Below are 17,677 nucleotides of genomic sequence, written 5' to 3' on the forward strand. Positions count from 1 at the left end.
GTGGTTTGCGACCGGTCCAATGATTGGGCGGTTCATTATAGCGGATCGGACCGAAAATGCTACCAGTCGGTGGTTGAACTAGTCCCACCGGTGAGTCCAGTCCAATTTTCAAAACCATGGTTCGGAGTGAAGCTTGTTAGCTAACTTGCCCCTGTCACCAAACATCTCTTATAAACTAAAGAAAATCTCATAAGTAGTACCAATAGACATTTGTTGTTGTTGCAACACATTGTCCAAAGACCCAAGTATAATACATTGGGCTTTCTCATTTGCCTTTTGCCATTTGGAATAAGCATCATTTTCTTTCTAGTTGGAATGTTAGTTGGGAATGGGTGGTGCAAAGTCTTGAGTTACCCATTTTAGCTCTTCTACTATGAGCACTATACCTAATTTTCTTTTCCAATTGACATAATTGGTTTTAGTTAATTTATTTGTAATAAAAATAAGTTTAATTAGATTGTAATAATGACTCATGTAACAATTAAGAAACCCATACATTAGTTAGAGTCTAAGCATTCAAGGCAGGTTGGTAAGTTTAGAAAAAATGCAGTGCTCTCAAATTATTACATATATTTATGCAAGGTATCTTAGTATCATAAGGATTAAGCCTACTTTAGGCAGGTCATGATTCTTATTACTAGATAGAGACTTTCTCTAATTAATCTCTTTACCTTAAACTTGGAAAGTTCTCCTAAGACAATGATTAATATATTTTTTTAATTTTAAGCAGTAAATGATATAAGTAGGACCACTTTAGGCAATTTGACTACTTCATATCTAAGTTAGGGTTGGATTTAGTCTTTTTCCAAGAAGTTTCCTTGGTTGGATTTTATGCTTTTTTTCAATTGTCAGAGTAGGGTGGCAATCTTTGAATTTAAAGGTTGTGATTCTTGTATCTTTCTCTTGAGTTAAATTTGGATGTTGTTGTGTTTCTTTTCAAGTAACAATTTCTACTCATGCCAAATGTAAGAGTTTTCTAAGGTATATGTTTAGCTTAGGTGAGGTTAAGTTTTTTTTTTTTTCTTGTTAGTATTTATCAAGCTTACAATGATAGACAAATTTTTTCAACTAAGTAATTAGGTATTTTTTTCTTCTTACATATCTATTTTCCCTATAGTCTTATTTCCCTCTTTGTGATTTTGATTGTGGTTTAACCTCCTTATTGTAATTTAGCTCAAATGTTTACATGTAATACACTTCAAAGTACTCAAGCTAAGTTGGTTTAAATGGTCTAATTAAAGGATTGTCTTTGCAAGTTAGTTAATTTTCTGATGAATTATCCTTGGTCAAGTCATCTTCAAAGATGGAAAACCAATTGGCTAAAAAACTTCATGTTGAGCTTGCCTAAGCCAAGTCCAAGAAGTCATATGAGGGTGGGAAGTTTGTTTGAGTATGGCTAAAACTTGGTGTGAAGATTCTTAAGCTACCTCATTTTAGTAGTTAGTCGAAAGGCTTTACTAGACAATTCCTACTAGATGATTTAATTGTAGTTGCATCCAAATTTGATCTTCAAGTAGCCTCTTTCTTTGTTCTTGGCCTTATTTTGATTTCTAATTTATATTTGACTATTCTTTTTTTGCTTAACTCAAGCATTAAGTATTGATCAACTTGAGATGCCAAAGAGCCAAGCCAATGGTGAGGTGGTTCCAAGTGTTGCGGTCAAAATTTCTTGGGAAGTGTCTAATATGGCTATCAAAGGCCTTAGAGATAGCTCTTCAAATCATTTTCTTGTGATGGAGTCGAGCCTTCGATTAGCCAAGAAACTCATATTGAGATATGTTAGGATAGAATTCTCAAAAGCATGACAATTTAGATTTATTATTTATTTAATAAGATTCCAGTTTCTCATTATATCTATCATATTCCATGCATGACACTTTATTAGCATTCTGACTTAGCATTTTTTTGCATTACACTTAGCTTGGATGTATTAAGAGTTGCATGAAGATCCAAATCTTGGGTTCCTTGCATGTAAATGATTTGTTCATAATCAATTCATGGACTTAGGCAATCCATTTAAGGTTATAGTACACTACCTCCTAATTAGATGGATGATTAGTCTTGGTCGTCGGGATAGGTTTCCTATGGTGAGTACATCAATGTGTATAATTACATATTGGATAGAACCTATGGTGAGTTATGACATAAAACTATTGGGTAGTCATGACCTCACCAAGATGCTATATTGTATGGTCTCTTAACATTGAGAGAATATTGAACTTGTACCAAAATTTATAATGGTTTTGACCAACGGATAAGGCCCTAAGATGGTCATATATTCCATATGGATTGGGTCATTATTGATAGAGGCCAATGATAACAAGTATTCTCAATAAAAGCACGATGATATCTCATAGAGACTGAGATAGTGTGTCCCATTGGTTGATCCTAAGGAAATATGTTTAGGAAATCTATAGTCATGATAGTTCCTTAACTAGAACTTGACATAAACTTTTTATGAGCTAGAGTATATCAATCGATCACACAATAGAAGGATATGAGACTCAAGGATTATAAAGGTAATCTTAAGAGGTTGATAATATTCACTTATTTGATTATAGACACCAATTCATGAGGAGCCTAAATACAGTGAATAGTAGGTCACGGACTCAAACTCTTTTTGTCTCATTATAATATACATAGGATACTAAATTGTAATTGACTCTTTGTAGTAGGATATTGAGTCAACTTCATAATTGGATTTGAAGGGAGCTAGTATTTGCCTATGGGCCCTAATGGTCCCCACTCAAGCTTAGTTTCCAAGGTAACATAAGTTATAAGGGTTAGTTGTGTTTTTTGTTCATTTGTGTGCTAATAGCATGTTGTTGTAAGTAAGGTTGCATAGGAGCTTATGAACAGTCTCTCTAAACTAGGCTAATTGATTAATTGGAGCCTAATTGGGCTAATTAATCAATTAGAACCCATGTAGACTAGTTTAAGTAACCTACGCCTAAGATAGGCTCATCACTTAAGCCCATTGAAAGCCTATAAATAGTCTTCTTAGGGGTTAAGACTTTAGTTTTGTATTCCATTCACTTAAAGAAAGAGAACCTTAGCCACCAACTCTCTTAGAGATTTCCACTCCTCTTTGTCAAGATTCAAAAAATGTTATCAAGTGAAATACTATTGAGTTTACAAGGTCTTCTTCGGATTTGGCACACTTCACCAATAGAAAGTGATTTGGGACCATCCAAATCTAAGGTAAAACATTAAACTTTAGATCTTAGAAATTTTTTGGTATATCTATTGTTTTTGTTGCTAGGATATAGAGGTCTAGGAAGTAAAATATGCACCCTAACTAGTCTTGAAATAGGGAATGGAGTAATCCCGATATTCCTTATAAGATAGACATGTACCTTCCCTTGAACAAACCCTATGCCTTAACCAAACTTTAGAAATGAGACTTAAAGTAATATGCCTTTGTTCAATTTAACCTCCTTACTAAGGGTTTGATGTTTACTTATTAGACTTGGGTGTTTTTTCTTCTGCCTTTACGAACTATAACCATGTGTTGGTACTTATTTTTAAGCAATTTATGAATGATTACTTCCTTTTTTTTCTTTAGTTTAGTAAGGAAACAATTTGAAGATTTTTCAAAAGACACTCCTGGATGCATTCCAACTCACACCAATCTATTTACTAGATCTTCTTATATAGTCCCCAACCTACTGCTTGTGATTAAGAGGTCGTAATCATATGCTATCTTGGTATCCCAACCTATTGTTGGAACATCATCCTTCCGCCTAATGATCTTGTCATGAGATGGATTCATTCCATAACTTGTTTTGGCTTTTTTTAAATAGTTTTTGCATCATATATAAATAGCCAAGTAAGGTTGTTTAGTTTGTATGCTAGCTATGCCTACAATTACTAGAATTTTTATGTTAAATACAAGAGGTTTGTAAATGATGGTAATTTTTCAAATAATAGAAAAGATTTGGGTTGAGTATCTTTTCATACTGGGATGGTTGGAACTGGATTTTTTTGGTTCTGAGGATGGTTTAAGTTATTTGTTGGAAATCGCATCTAATGATCTTTTGGTTAAATGTTTTACCATAAGGATCATATATGAAAGTTGTTTTGGTGCAAAGTTGACCCATACCTAAAGTTATAATTTAACATAATGTGTATAAAAGCGACCTATAGCTGGAGGTGTGGAGGTTGTCTTAGTACAAAGATGATTTGTATCTTAGGTGTGGAGGGTCAGGCTTGCACCAAGTCAACTTTCACATATGGCTAGGTTGTTTTGAGGCTAATTTGACACTATGTTTTCAATTTGGAGGTTGTCTTAACCCTCTAAGATATCGTTGGTTTTTCATTGTTTCCCTTTTCAGAATAAAATAATCAAGCTAGAAATCATAAAATAAAATAAGCTCTTAGAGAAAATCTATGTGGACTTCATTTGATCATTTGTTTAGATGCCAAGATCTCCTCCTGTGTTTTAGACTATCTGATATGCATGTGGGTTGACATTGGGATCATCCTTACATCTTTGAATAATTTCGTGTTGAGGTAAGTAGGATGACCTCTTGAGGCTTATCCAATTCATGAATACGGAGGTATTCTTAAGTACATGATTCATGGGCACTTGCATTGCAAACCATTTGTTCTCCCTTCCAAATGAGGAACTTTGGGATTCCATACTAGATCTCGATGGATGACAACAATCTCACTCTGTAACAAAGATCGAGAAAACCAAAAAGGAGGCAAATGCAATAAAAGATAGCATATCCAAGCGGAATCACAACCATTCCAATGCACCAACAATGTCGAGCATAGGACGCATATTCCCATCTACTAGCTTTGCGTTTGCGTCCTCCAATCAATTTTAGCATAACTTGTGCTGAAGGCTTGTAGTATTGTTAATACCATATACAGGTTGCAATCATAGGGACAAAAACAATGGAAACCTGCCATGCAACTTGGTTGAAGCTCTGCTTAGGATTCGCCCACTTGAGGTGGAATCAAAGAATGACATTGGGGCACAGAAAATGCACAATATCCTGTAACCAGTCCTTGCAAAAAGCATTATTCTTTCTCTACACTCCTAGTATTAGTGTAGGGTTTTCTCTCTGCAGCAGCGGCCACAACAGTGGCGATGGGTTCGGGCCCAAGCAGAGATGTTGAAGTGGGATCCAAGTAGAAGGATTCAAAGAAAGGGCTAGAAATGGCAAAGACCATGCGGGTTGTAGATGACATGGTTGAAAATGTCGAGGGCATGGAGTATGCAATGTGGCCTGTCAACTCTTAAAAGAATTTTGAAAAAAACAAAATTAAAAGTCAAAATCGATAATGTGGCGCCAATTTATCGACACAGACCCGAAATTATCAGGGAAATATCGTTCATTGCCGATCTTATACATTATCGGAGGTTGTCGATGATATTTGAGCTTTAACCCAAAATGCTACATTTTAAAAAAAAAATCCATAAAGTAAACCAAATTTGAAAATAATACCCAATCTAGTGCGTTTGTACCACGTAGATTGCCACATCATAAAACCGTAGTTGGTAACTACGGTTTTATTTTTTAAAAACAGTCAAAACCGTAGTCACCAACCACAGTTTTAACTTTAAGTTTAAAACTGTAGTTGGTGACTACGGCTTTGACTGTTTTTAAAAATAGTCAAAGTCATAGTCACTAACTACGGTTTTAACTTTAATTCTAAAACCGTAGCTGGTGACTATGGTTTTGACTATTTTAAAAATAGTCAAAGTCGTAGTCACCAACTACGGCTTTAACTTTAATTTTATATATATAAAATTATGTTGCTTGATTTAAAATATTTAACTTTAATTTTTTTAAATAAAAATATTATATTATTTTGATTTTATATTGACTAAAAATATGTGAGTGGTTTAATAAAAATATTTAACTTTAATTGATCTCATTATTTAAAGAATAGTAATATATGAAATTAAATAATTGATGTCTTTAATTTGATATAAAAATATTTTTGTGTAATTTTATTAAAATATTTGGCACTATACTCAAGATAAATGTAATTAGTTATAAATATACTATTTTATGCCCTCATAATAAAGAATATTATATTATTTTGTAACTTTGTGCAAAAATTAAAGCCAATTATGCATTTGTACAAAATATAATATGACTTCAAGTGGGTAAATAATTGGAAAATTACTTAAATACAACAAAAATAATTTTTTTCTCCATTTTTTTCCTTTCAAAATGAGATCAAAATGGAATGAAAAGGCTTAAAATTTTAAACTTAAAATGCCAACCTAATAGAATTTGTTTATCCACTTCTTAAAATATAGACTTGTAGAAAGAAAATACCTATGTTTTTCCAATCAATTCACAATTTAGTTTAACTGTTTCGGTAAATAGATGAAAATGCTTTTAGAATATTTTTGTAAATTCATTGAGAATAAGAAAAATGTTCCTTATTGAGTACTAACGGGAGTTTTGGGCAAAATTGATTTCTTTAAAACAAAAAATTCATAAATTAATTTTATTCTCAAAATGATTTTCAATGTGATGTGTGTCTTATTCATGAGGGTATTCACATCACAAAACTATAATTGGTAATCACGATTTTTGAATTTTTTTTAAAAATAGTCAAAATAGTAGTTGGTGATCATAACTTTAAATTTAAACATAAAACCAATTTTTTAAGTTCAAATTTTAAATCATGCAAATGTTCAATTTTTTAAGAATTATTTTGATTGGAGGTTAAGATTGTAAATTTTTGTTAATGCATTATTTTTTCTATATTAATATAGTGTTGTTGTAACTAATTAGTTATAAATATAATTAGTTTAAATCTAAACCTAAAACAAATTTTTAGATTGTCGGATTGCTATATGTAAGTGGTATATATATATATAAGTTCAGTTTAAGTTTAAGATTTATCATATTTTCATTTAAATATATAATAATTGTTCATAATAAAAAAAAAAAGTTAACAATATAATGCAAATGAAAATAAACACAAAAACTAAAAAATAGTTCTCAATGAGTGCCAGATGATGGGGTCTTCCTCTTTCTCTGCGGACACATATGATACAGAGACATCTTTGTGAAATCTATATGTGCAATTTGTCATGTCTCAATATGTATAGGTTGAGATGGAGCTGATGGAGGCAAGACTCGACGTCTACGTGGACCACGACGTTTCCTAAGTGGACATACATCTAACTGTGTAACATGTGTAAGGGTATGATGCATGGTAATCTCTATAGGAAGAGGTGTAGGTGATGGTAAGGTGGTAGATGGTGGGGCAATCTCAGGTACAGTGATATCTAATATGGTAGCATCTAGGAAATGTGATATAGGAGATGAAAGAATGACATTTACTATAGTGGTAGCTGGTGCAATAACATCTGATATAGTGGGCTCAATGAGAGGAAATATAAGTGATGATGGTGCGATGACATGTGGTGTAGTGGTCTCTTCGAGACAAGGTAGAGGTGATGGTAGATTAGTAGATAGTGGGGTAGTCTCTGGTGTAGTGACATCAAGTATAGTGGCCTCTGTGGGAGGAAATACAGGTGATGGTAGAGTGGTATCTGATACGACATGCTCTAAGGGAGAAGGTCTAGGTGAAGGTGATGGTAGGGGTGAAGGGGGAAGTGTGGAAGCCTCAGGTGCAAATGGGGTAGATGATGTGGATGGTGCTAACATGGTCTTGGGTGGATGCATAGATCGTCGAGGTTGTCAACCAGCTCGCCCACCATCTCTCCTACTATCTCTCTCTTGGCCTTGAATAGGCTGCATCCTAACTATAGTGGCTGACATAGGTGGTCTCATGGATGGGTATGATGATGTAGGTGACTAACGGGCAGAATATATGCGATGGTCCTCTCTAATAACATGCAAAATATCAATAGCAATCCGATGAATGTCGCCTAATGCACCTGAAGTAGGCCCAGTAGATCGACTAGCAATCTCAACCATACCAATGATTTATAAATAAAATAAATAAATAAAAAAAGTTAAACAAACGAAGATGATTTTTAATTAATTATAATTTAATAAACCATTTATAAATTAAAAAAATATTACCAACAACTGAGTAGTTGTTGTTGTACTATGATACCTTATCTTATTTCTATGGAGAGGAGGTGTGATCAAACGTCGTATAATACGTCGATACCACTCCATATATAGATCATGAAACTGCATAGCACCCATCATAAGTGGTGTCGTCGCAATACGCTCTGCACGACTAGCCCATAAGGTAATATACTGTGCATAGAATGCCCCCAAATCATACTTATGTCGTCTTCGCCTATCCACGGAATGAAGGTCTTGTTCTATGGAACAAGATGGAGGTATCCTTTGTTGGAGGCAAAACTATCGTAGTACTCGCTCCAATCGATGTCTTTCGACAATGTCAAAACAAATAAGAGGTGACATCATCTGCCAAATCTCCTAGTCTGCTAAAGATATCGCCAAAAAATGGGCAACTAAGTCTCCCATGCAAGGCTCCCATAAAATATGTTAAAATCAACATTTGAAATTAATAATGTTAATGTTTATATGGTTAACAATAGCACATTACATCTTATATATACCTGGTCAGGGTCTGTGTATCTAATTGGTCTCGATAAAATGTCAACACACGTGATGGGTTTTGAGCCCATGATAAAGATACTCTCCACCGTGGTAAATCATCGGTTACATCATGCTCTAAATGCTGGGCTGCTGAAGGGGTTGGTGGTTGACCAAAATCTGGTCGACCTAGATAGAGTCTCTCCCAAGACCACAACTGGAAAAAATGTAACATTAAAATTTTACTTAAATTATAAACTTGAAGCAACTAGAAATTTTAATCTAATATGAATAATTAATTATACCTATAATAGTGTGACACATCCAGCAATATCAGTGGCACCATCCAAACTCGCTCAACACAACTCCCTATATAGGTGTGCTAATACTGCATTGCCCCAACTATACATAGATGTCTGAGTCAAGTCTCTAAGCAGTGGGAGATAACACATATAGATGTGGGTACCCTTCTTGTGTGTAAATAGCATTGAACCTATGAGTCTTAATATGAAAACTCGTGCATACCGCTCTAATGTAGCATCATCTAAATCAATTGGTGGATGAGAGAACTGGTGACATAGCCATCGTATCGATATTGCTGATCCTTTAATCTCATATGTAAGGGGAGTCACCCCTAAAAGTTCATAACATAGCAGTCATCAATCTATGTCACATATGCCAGTGATGAGAAGCTCATGAATACGAAGTCCTAATATGATAGCAACATCTTGTAAAGTAATAGTCATCTCCCCAATAGGTAAGTGAAATGTGTGTGTCTCAAGACACCATCTCTCAACTAGACTAGTGATCAATCCCCAATCTAGTGTAATGTGTCCAATACGGTATACACCATAAAATCCAAATCGAATAATATAAGGTCGAAGATGAGGATCCATTTCTCACTCTCGCATAAACCTAAATATATGTTGTCGACAAGTCAAGACTGAAGCAAACTGTAAAAATACAAATAAATCATTTAGATAATAAACTGCAAATTTTTTTCGTTCTTTAAAGAGATATTATGTGCTTTCATATACATACTTGACCAGAGTCAACTAAATGAGACTTGTGTCTATCCTGTAGAACCAAAACAGATGTATCTAATGGATCTGGATCAGAACTATGTCCTTTATACTCCATATCTGTAACAAAATTGTGAAGATAAATAAACAATACTTATTGTTTTTAAATAATAAAAAATATTTCTAATGGAAAAGTTTTAAAAATTTATGGAGTTTTCTCTATATTAAGTATATATCAATTTGATAAATTTAAGTAGATCAATTCATTTATGGCCAATAAACAAGTCATACTAGTCTAAATTAAAATTAGAGATACAAATACAATGGAGCACTTTATTAACATTTTTAATAGAAAATTTCAAAATTTTGACAGAGTTTCCCCTATAGTATAGACATCATTCCAAATACAAATAACCTGATTATGCAAATAACATCAATATTTATAATCAAACCAAAGCCAATAATTGCATAAAGGTAGTATCATAGTAGCTTACATCACAATATCCAAGAAAATTACATGCATACATCACATAGTCTAATCAACTCTATTACTGTTTTGACAAGAACGACGATTATGGCCACTTTGTTTGCATAACCCACATGTAATAGAAGTCTTGCCCTTTCTAACATCTGTTTCATTATGCAAATGACTTGATTTAGGTCGTCCACTTGATGCACGTTTCATTGACTCATAAGGCATTATAATCAGACTATCATAAGGAGACCACTCATATACATTGAAAATGGGATGGAACAAGGGTGCCCAAGTATTATAGTACGATTGTGTACTATAGTAGTGTTGAACAAGTGGTCTAAAATCAACTAAACGACAATGACATGCTGCTAGAATATGGCTACATGGGAATCCATATATGAGTGTTTTACCACACGTGCATGCATACTCCTATAAGTTAACGCGATATGTTCGACCACCAGTTGAGCTACTCTTAGTACCCCTATTAGTCTTCACATGGAATTGTCCTTGGATGTGATCATATAAAACAATCTCATGAGATCCCGTCTTAGCCACATTTGCCTTAATCTTAGCATCGACATATGGAGTGTATTCCTCATTCGAAGCAAGTCAATTAGCACCTTGTTCCCTTCTCACAACAAAATAACTATTTAGCCGAAAAAATGTCAATTGAACCAAAGCAGTTACGGGTAAGCTACGAGCCCCTTTAAGCACACTATTGAACACCTCTGACATGTTTGTAGTCATGATGCCATACCTTTGACCTCCGTCATGAGAGAGCACCCATTTCTCAAAAGGGATTGCTTCCAACCATTATTGTGTGGCTGTATTAATCCTCCTAATTGTGTTCATATGTTTATTGAATTTTTCAATCTTAGTTTCTAAGGTTGCTCTGCACATTAGATTTTTCAATACTTTATCCTTGAATTAAGTCATAAAATTGTTGGCAAGATGATGCATACAAACCCTATAATATGCGTATGGCTCAGACCAACCAAGATGAACATCGCTCATTGCAGCCATAATGCCTGGATGTCGATCTGATATAACATAAAGTCCCCTTCTATGAGTTACTCTAGTTCTAATACATGCCAAAAACCATCCCCAACTATCAATATTCTCACCCTCTGTTAAGGCAAAAGCCAATGGAAATAACTGATTATTTTCATCACAACCCATAGCAATCATTAAAGTGTCTTTATACTTCCCATACAAATGTGTACCATCAATACTGAGTACATGCCAACAATGCTTGAATCCTTCAATAAATGGATGAAATGTCCAAAAAACTCGCAGAAATATCTCTGTAATTTCCGTAATACCAGGAAATGTTTTTGAAATTACAACACATCCTGAATTTGCCTGCTTTAAGGCAATGAAAAAATATTGCAGCTCTGCATATGACTTATAAAAATCACCAAATAAGTTTGTAAGAGCTTTAAGCTTCGTTTTAGATGTCTTCTTGTATGATATTTGGTATCCAAATTTCTCCACAATACTTGCTTGAATAGCAGCCACTAACAATGTGAATTGTGCCTTAATCATTCCTTGGATATAAGCAGCAATCAAGTTGGAATCTAATTGTTGATGGTCCCAATTTAAGTAAGGATTTACACATTTGTGCAGACCATTGTATTTATTGATTGCAAATGAAGTTGTACCTTTTACAACCATAGCACAAAGTTTCCATGGACATTAAGATTGTTTAGTCTTCTTGCATCTTAAGACTAACAACTTTGTAGTTGATGAAACAACAACGTACTCTTGGTGTGCACTAATAGAGTACAACTTCGCAGCATGTTGTAAATTTGCTTTTGAATTAAAAACTTGGTCAACCATGAACTCTTCACCTAAGTTTCCAATATTAGTTTTCTCCCATGGGGTCCAGTCACTTGAAATGGCATTACTAATGTTTTCAACATTATCAAATAACAAACATCTTTTACTGAACGACATTCTCCTATATGTTCTAGGTTTGAGACCTAGTCAAAGGAAGGCTTCTACGAACCCGAGTTTTTCCAACAGCAATAACTACTATTGTTCTTGATCCAGTGAAGCAGCTCTTGTTCTCTAGAAGCGTAGATGGGAGAATTTTGGTTAGCATGCTTGACACTGGGCTGGAGGGGGGTCCATTTGATGTTCCAAAGGATCGACCGATAGTGCTAAATGGACACAAGTATTGTATGGTGGTTTAAGTTTATCGATATTTGTTAGAGAATGGTTTATTATCACAGGCAGAATGTTAATAGTATTAATAGGCATACACAAATTTTCAACTGACAATTTTTTCACTTGGCAATGCAGTAGGTCAATAACTACATTGGTCTTTAGTAGATTGGGTCCAGTGTCAGTGTCTAGGGACTGCACTGCCCACCTCTGGGATGTTGCCAGTGGGGTTATCATCAGAAGATTCAATCATCCAAAAGGTGACCATAATCTTCATTTCTGGTTTGCAGGTTCTATCTTTCTATTTCTTAGAAGGATTCAATACTCCATTTTCTAATCTTCTGTTTGGATGCTAAGAAGTTAGAGGATACAAAAAGAAAAACTGAAAACTAATGTATATTTCTTCCTCTCCTCTATTTTTCTCAGCAACCAAATGGAGTTCTTTACCTTTTACAGTTTAGTTTTCCATCTATATGCACTTCATCTTTTATAATTGTAATTAATTAAGAACGTCGTTTTCGTCTCTAAGCAAGGGCTATTACTAATATGGTAGTGATCCCAAAGTCGTCACTACTTTCTGTGACAAACCATCAGCGATTCTCTAATTATTTCCATGTTTCTTTGCTTGACAAGTATCCTCAGCCAGACAACTCATCCATGGGAATGATCACTCTCCTACCTTCATGTTGTTCCCATAGAGTTCACCTCCCTACTATTGGGTTCCAAAGCACAATTTCACTAAACCAGAAGATTCTCAATCTAGAGGTATTTCTCTAAACTTGATATCTATATCAATCATAGCTCTGATACCATATTAAGCTAAAACTATTAGGATATGGCCCATAATATATACTAAGCAAATAAGAAGGAAATATAATCATATTGGAAAGTCATGTATTTGTATGAATTTAACAATCCTAATGAATTTGGCGGTAAGAATGTACACCAGGAGCAATACAAATGAAACTAGAGACAAGTATAGAAAACCGGATGTGGACTACAAGAATGACAAAGCACGTCATGGAGATGAGCAAGCACTTGCAATCACGTTTACTAGATTTGATGCAAAACCGGTTGCTCTTATCTGCAGACTCAACCGCAACCAAAAAGAGAAAAAAGACAATGCTTGAGAGTTCAAGGATTCATGAAGATGAGCAATCACAATTGCCAAGTTATCAATGACTAGTATGTTAGATTTTTCTTTTTTCTTTTTATCAATGTTTCTGGTGTGGGGGTGGGAGTAGTGGTATAAAGGACAATAAAATTACCCTATTGTACTATATGATATAATGTTGTTCTCTGTGTGTTTGTTCCAATATATTTGCTATCAAAGTTCATAGTATCTACTGGTAGTTCAACAATCATATTGTTAGTGTTTTTCTAGCCATTGTAATAGTAGAATACCTCTGATCCCGTGTTAACACAAAGCTCGCTCAAAGAAAATACATTGTTATGTAGGATAGAGGATGCAAAATTCATAAAAGATGATAGAAAATGAGTTCTAGTCTACCTTGGGAAAAAAGGCATTGAGAATGAAACTACTACTGAATATTTGTGAAATTTATTTGGGCACAGTCCTATTTTCACTTATATCACATTCTTAGATATTCTTCCTCACATATTAGAGCAGGAAGCAAATGGCAGAGTTCAAATGGGGCTTATCTGAAAACAATTGCCTTCATAAAGGGGTCAAATTGGTTGCTAATTTATTTAAGAATTTCCTTCGTGGATGGGTCAAATTGAAATAGTCAGTATGGTGTGAGGAAGGGAATCTCTAGTTTCTTCCAGCAGCATTTTTTTATTTGAGGATTTGTCATCTTGGGACTATTTTTTTACTTTCCTCTATTTTCTAGACGACCAAACATTCCCAGAATTTGGAGAATGATGTAGAAACCGACTCCACACCTTCAATCTCCTAGCTTAAGATAAATATGGCCCTTGACAAGTGGAGTACTCCCATTTTTTCTATTCCTATAACAAAAAACACAGCTCGTCCCGTTCATTTTTGGAGTTTTTTTACAGTGGTCCCCTCCATTTTTGGTATCTTTAACAAAAAAAATTCATACTGGCCCCCCATTCCATATCCGTTTTCTTTACCAAAAAAACATTTTTCTTTCTTCTAAGCTCACAATCAAAATAAAATATAAAAAAATCAAACACATCTTTACCAAACAGAAACCAAACACATTTACAACAACAACGTGAAAACCAAACAGTTTTACAAAAAAAAATTAAAAATTACAAAAACTGAAAAACTCATAAATCTTACCTTATCAATGACTTCCAAATTTTGAATTTGAGCCAAGGATGCAATAGGAAGGACGAAACCCTAAAGGTAAGAAACCTAACTGGGAAAGGAATGGAAAATGATAAAGGATTCAAAACCGTAGTTACCAACTATGGTTTTGATTGATTTAAAAAAATTCAAAATTGTAATTGGTGACTACAGTTTTATGATGTGGCAATCTACGTGGCACATACACGCTAGATTGGGCATTATTTTCAAATTCGGTTTACTTTATGGAATTTTTTTTAAAAAATGTGGCATTTTGGGTCAAAGCTCATGATATTTCCCCAATATTTCAAGTTCTGTGCAGATAAATCTACGTCTCACCATCAATTTTGACTTTTAATTTTTTTCCAAAAAGCCCCATCTTCAATTTTGACTAAATTCTTTTTCAAGAGTTGTTTGGCCACGTTGCACACTCCTAAGGTTTGAAAATTCAGTTTTTTTTTGCCATAATTTCAATGAAAAATAGGTTATAAACGATGGTCCAAAGACAATCAACCAGGAGAGTTGGAGAGTTGGAGAGTTTGAGAATTGAAAAAATCGTCAACATATTGACAAAATTTCGATGAAATCGAGCATGGGAGCGAAACGTGTGTGGGCAGGGCAATATCAAAAAATCATCGATGAGCTATAATAAAAAAATTTTAAAAAAAACTTTGTTAAAAAATTAAAAATGAATAATTAAATAAATAAATAAATAAATAAATATATATATATATATATATATATATATATATATATATATAATTATTCATTTTAAATTTATCTTTTATTTTAAATTTATATTATTATTTTATTTTATATTATCCTTTTATTTTTAACCAATGTTTTCAGAACTAGATCGATCATTGAACCAGAAAAGTTACCGGTTCACTGGTCGGACAGGCGGTCGAACCGGTGACATCATTTATATATATTTTTATATATTATTAAAATTTTAAAAAAAATTAATAAATAAAAATAATAAATTCTATCTAAATTTTGACAATATTTATTATGTTTGTTGATTTTTTTCACAAAATTTTTTGCCTATAGTTGTCAATCAACCCAATAATTTCAATAAATTAAAATATCAATATAAAACATCACAACAATTATAATCAATAAAAAATTAAATATAAAACATCAAAATTAAATTTTAAAAAACTAAAATGGAAGGCAAGGCTTTTCCAATTAGGGGAGAGGATGGAGAGAGAGAGAGGGGAGAGCTTTCCAGGGGTGGGGGGTGATGGGGCTTTGCAGGCGGGGGGTTGGCAATAGGGATTTGCAACGTTTTGAACTTCTAGAGTTGTGGGAGGGTTCTTTGCCATTGCAGGGGGAAGAGGGATTTGCAGCGTTTTGGGGGCGAGGTTGGGAGGTGGCGTTGGGTGCTGCCGATAGGATGACAGGATTTGCGTTGGGTGCTACCGAGGTTGGGAAGGCTTTTCAGTGCGCGACGGGGGGTGGGATGGGGTTCCCAGCACCGGGGTGCTGCTGAAGGGATGATGCTCCAGGCGACAGTGGAGGTACCGTTGTCGGCCGGACGACACTCAAGGTGACAATGGGGGTACCAACCGCATGGGGAAGGGGGAAGGAAAATGAACTGCTGGGTCCGGAGAGAACCGGCCAATTTGTCCGATTCGCCCGTCAGGTCGCCGGTTCAAACGGTTCAATTCTGGTTTGATTGCTTTCCGTTCCAATTGGTCGGACTGGATCGGAACCGTGACCTGTCGACAATCGGACTAATCTGATTTTTAAAACCATGTTTTTAACTACTTTTCATATTTATCTCATTAATCTTATTTTAAAAAATTATTATCACTTCACTCTTAATTTTTTTATTTATACTTTTAATTTTAAATGTTTGTATTTTAAAATATTAAATATAACTTTAATTAAAAAAAATGGATACAATATAAAAAAATAATGAAGTCTTAATATTTTATAAATTAAAATTAATTTGATAAGATAAATTGTTAATAATTTTAATTATTTAAATAAATTAATGATAATAGAAAAAGTTGTCACTGTAATAAAATTTTAGAAATTAAATCTCAAATAAAATATTTTATATAAATCGATTTAATTTTTTATTTAAAATGTAATAAAACATGTTTTAATAAAAGTATTTTTAAAAAAAAAAATTAAAATAAATGAATATAAATATATTAAAATAATTTAAGCTAATTTTTTATAAAAATTTGATAAATATTATCTTATATTAATTACACTTACAAAATAATTTTAATATGTGTATTCTTACTTATTTTATCTTCTTTTTTTTAGTTTTTTAAGCATTTTCAAGAATTTCGAACCATTTCTGTTTTATTTATAATTTTGTTAAAATATTCACCGATATTTCTCTAATATTTCCAATATATATGTAAAATTCAAGTATCGATATATCCGTATTTACCAATATTTCAAACCTTGCACACTCCATACCACCAACCCACTCTCATTATGGCTGCTGCTCCCCTTAAATACCCATTTTGGATGTTGTTTAATTTCTAGCTTTAAAGGGGTGGGCATGCCACCCAACCTATGTTCAAATGATACTAGTCAGACATGTTTATATATATTACATAATACACATTATATATAGTATTCTTAAATATACATATCTTAATTAATTTTAATTATCATGTCTTTTATATAATAATTAAATAAAATATCAATATAAATTAATGATTAAAATTATCAATATTTTAATAAAAAAATATTTATACATATATCAAGGTTTCTTTTAAATCATTGAATAGATCCAAATTAAAAATAAGTATATATAAAATATGTTTTTGGCATTCTATTCTCTGCTTCCACAGAGAATGCTAATGAAGATGATAAATTTCTTATAAATGATTAAGAGTCCATTTGGTAATAATTTTAGGAAACGCTTTTAGTATTTCTAATACTTGAAAATTTTTATCATTCAAATATTAGAAATACTATAAACGTTTTATAGAATCACTCCCAAATGGACTCTAAATTTTTTATTCATCTCTTTGTCGGATACATGAAGGAAATTGGCAAATTAGCCTTTATAGCTCTCATTTGTACTCCTTTATGAAGTTTCCTTGATAAGATTCTATTTCTTTTTCACGCATGGGAATAAGGTTTTAGCCTTTGAATTCAGTGACCATGATTTTGATAGCTTTTGGAAGTTTTCATATGGTGATTTCCACCCATCCAAATTTGATAGCTTTGGTGGGGTGATTTTTTCATTTTT

This window comes from Vitis vinifera, chromosome 6 (assembly GCF_030704535.1).
Source record: "Vitis vinifera cultivar Pinot Noir 40024 chromosome 6, ASM3070453v1".
In the NCBI taxonomy this organism is placed as follows: domain Eukaryota; kingdom Viridiplantae; phylum Streptophyta; class Magnoliopsida; order Vitales; family Vitaceae; genus Vitis; species Vitis vinifera.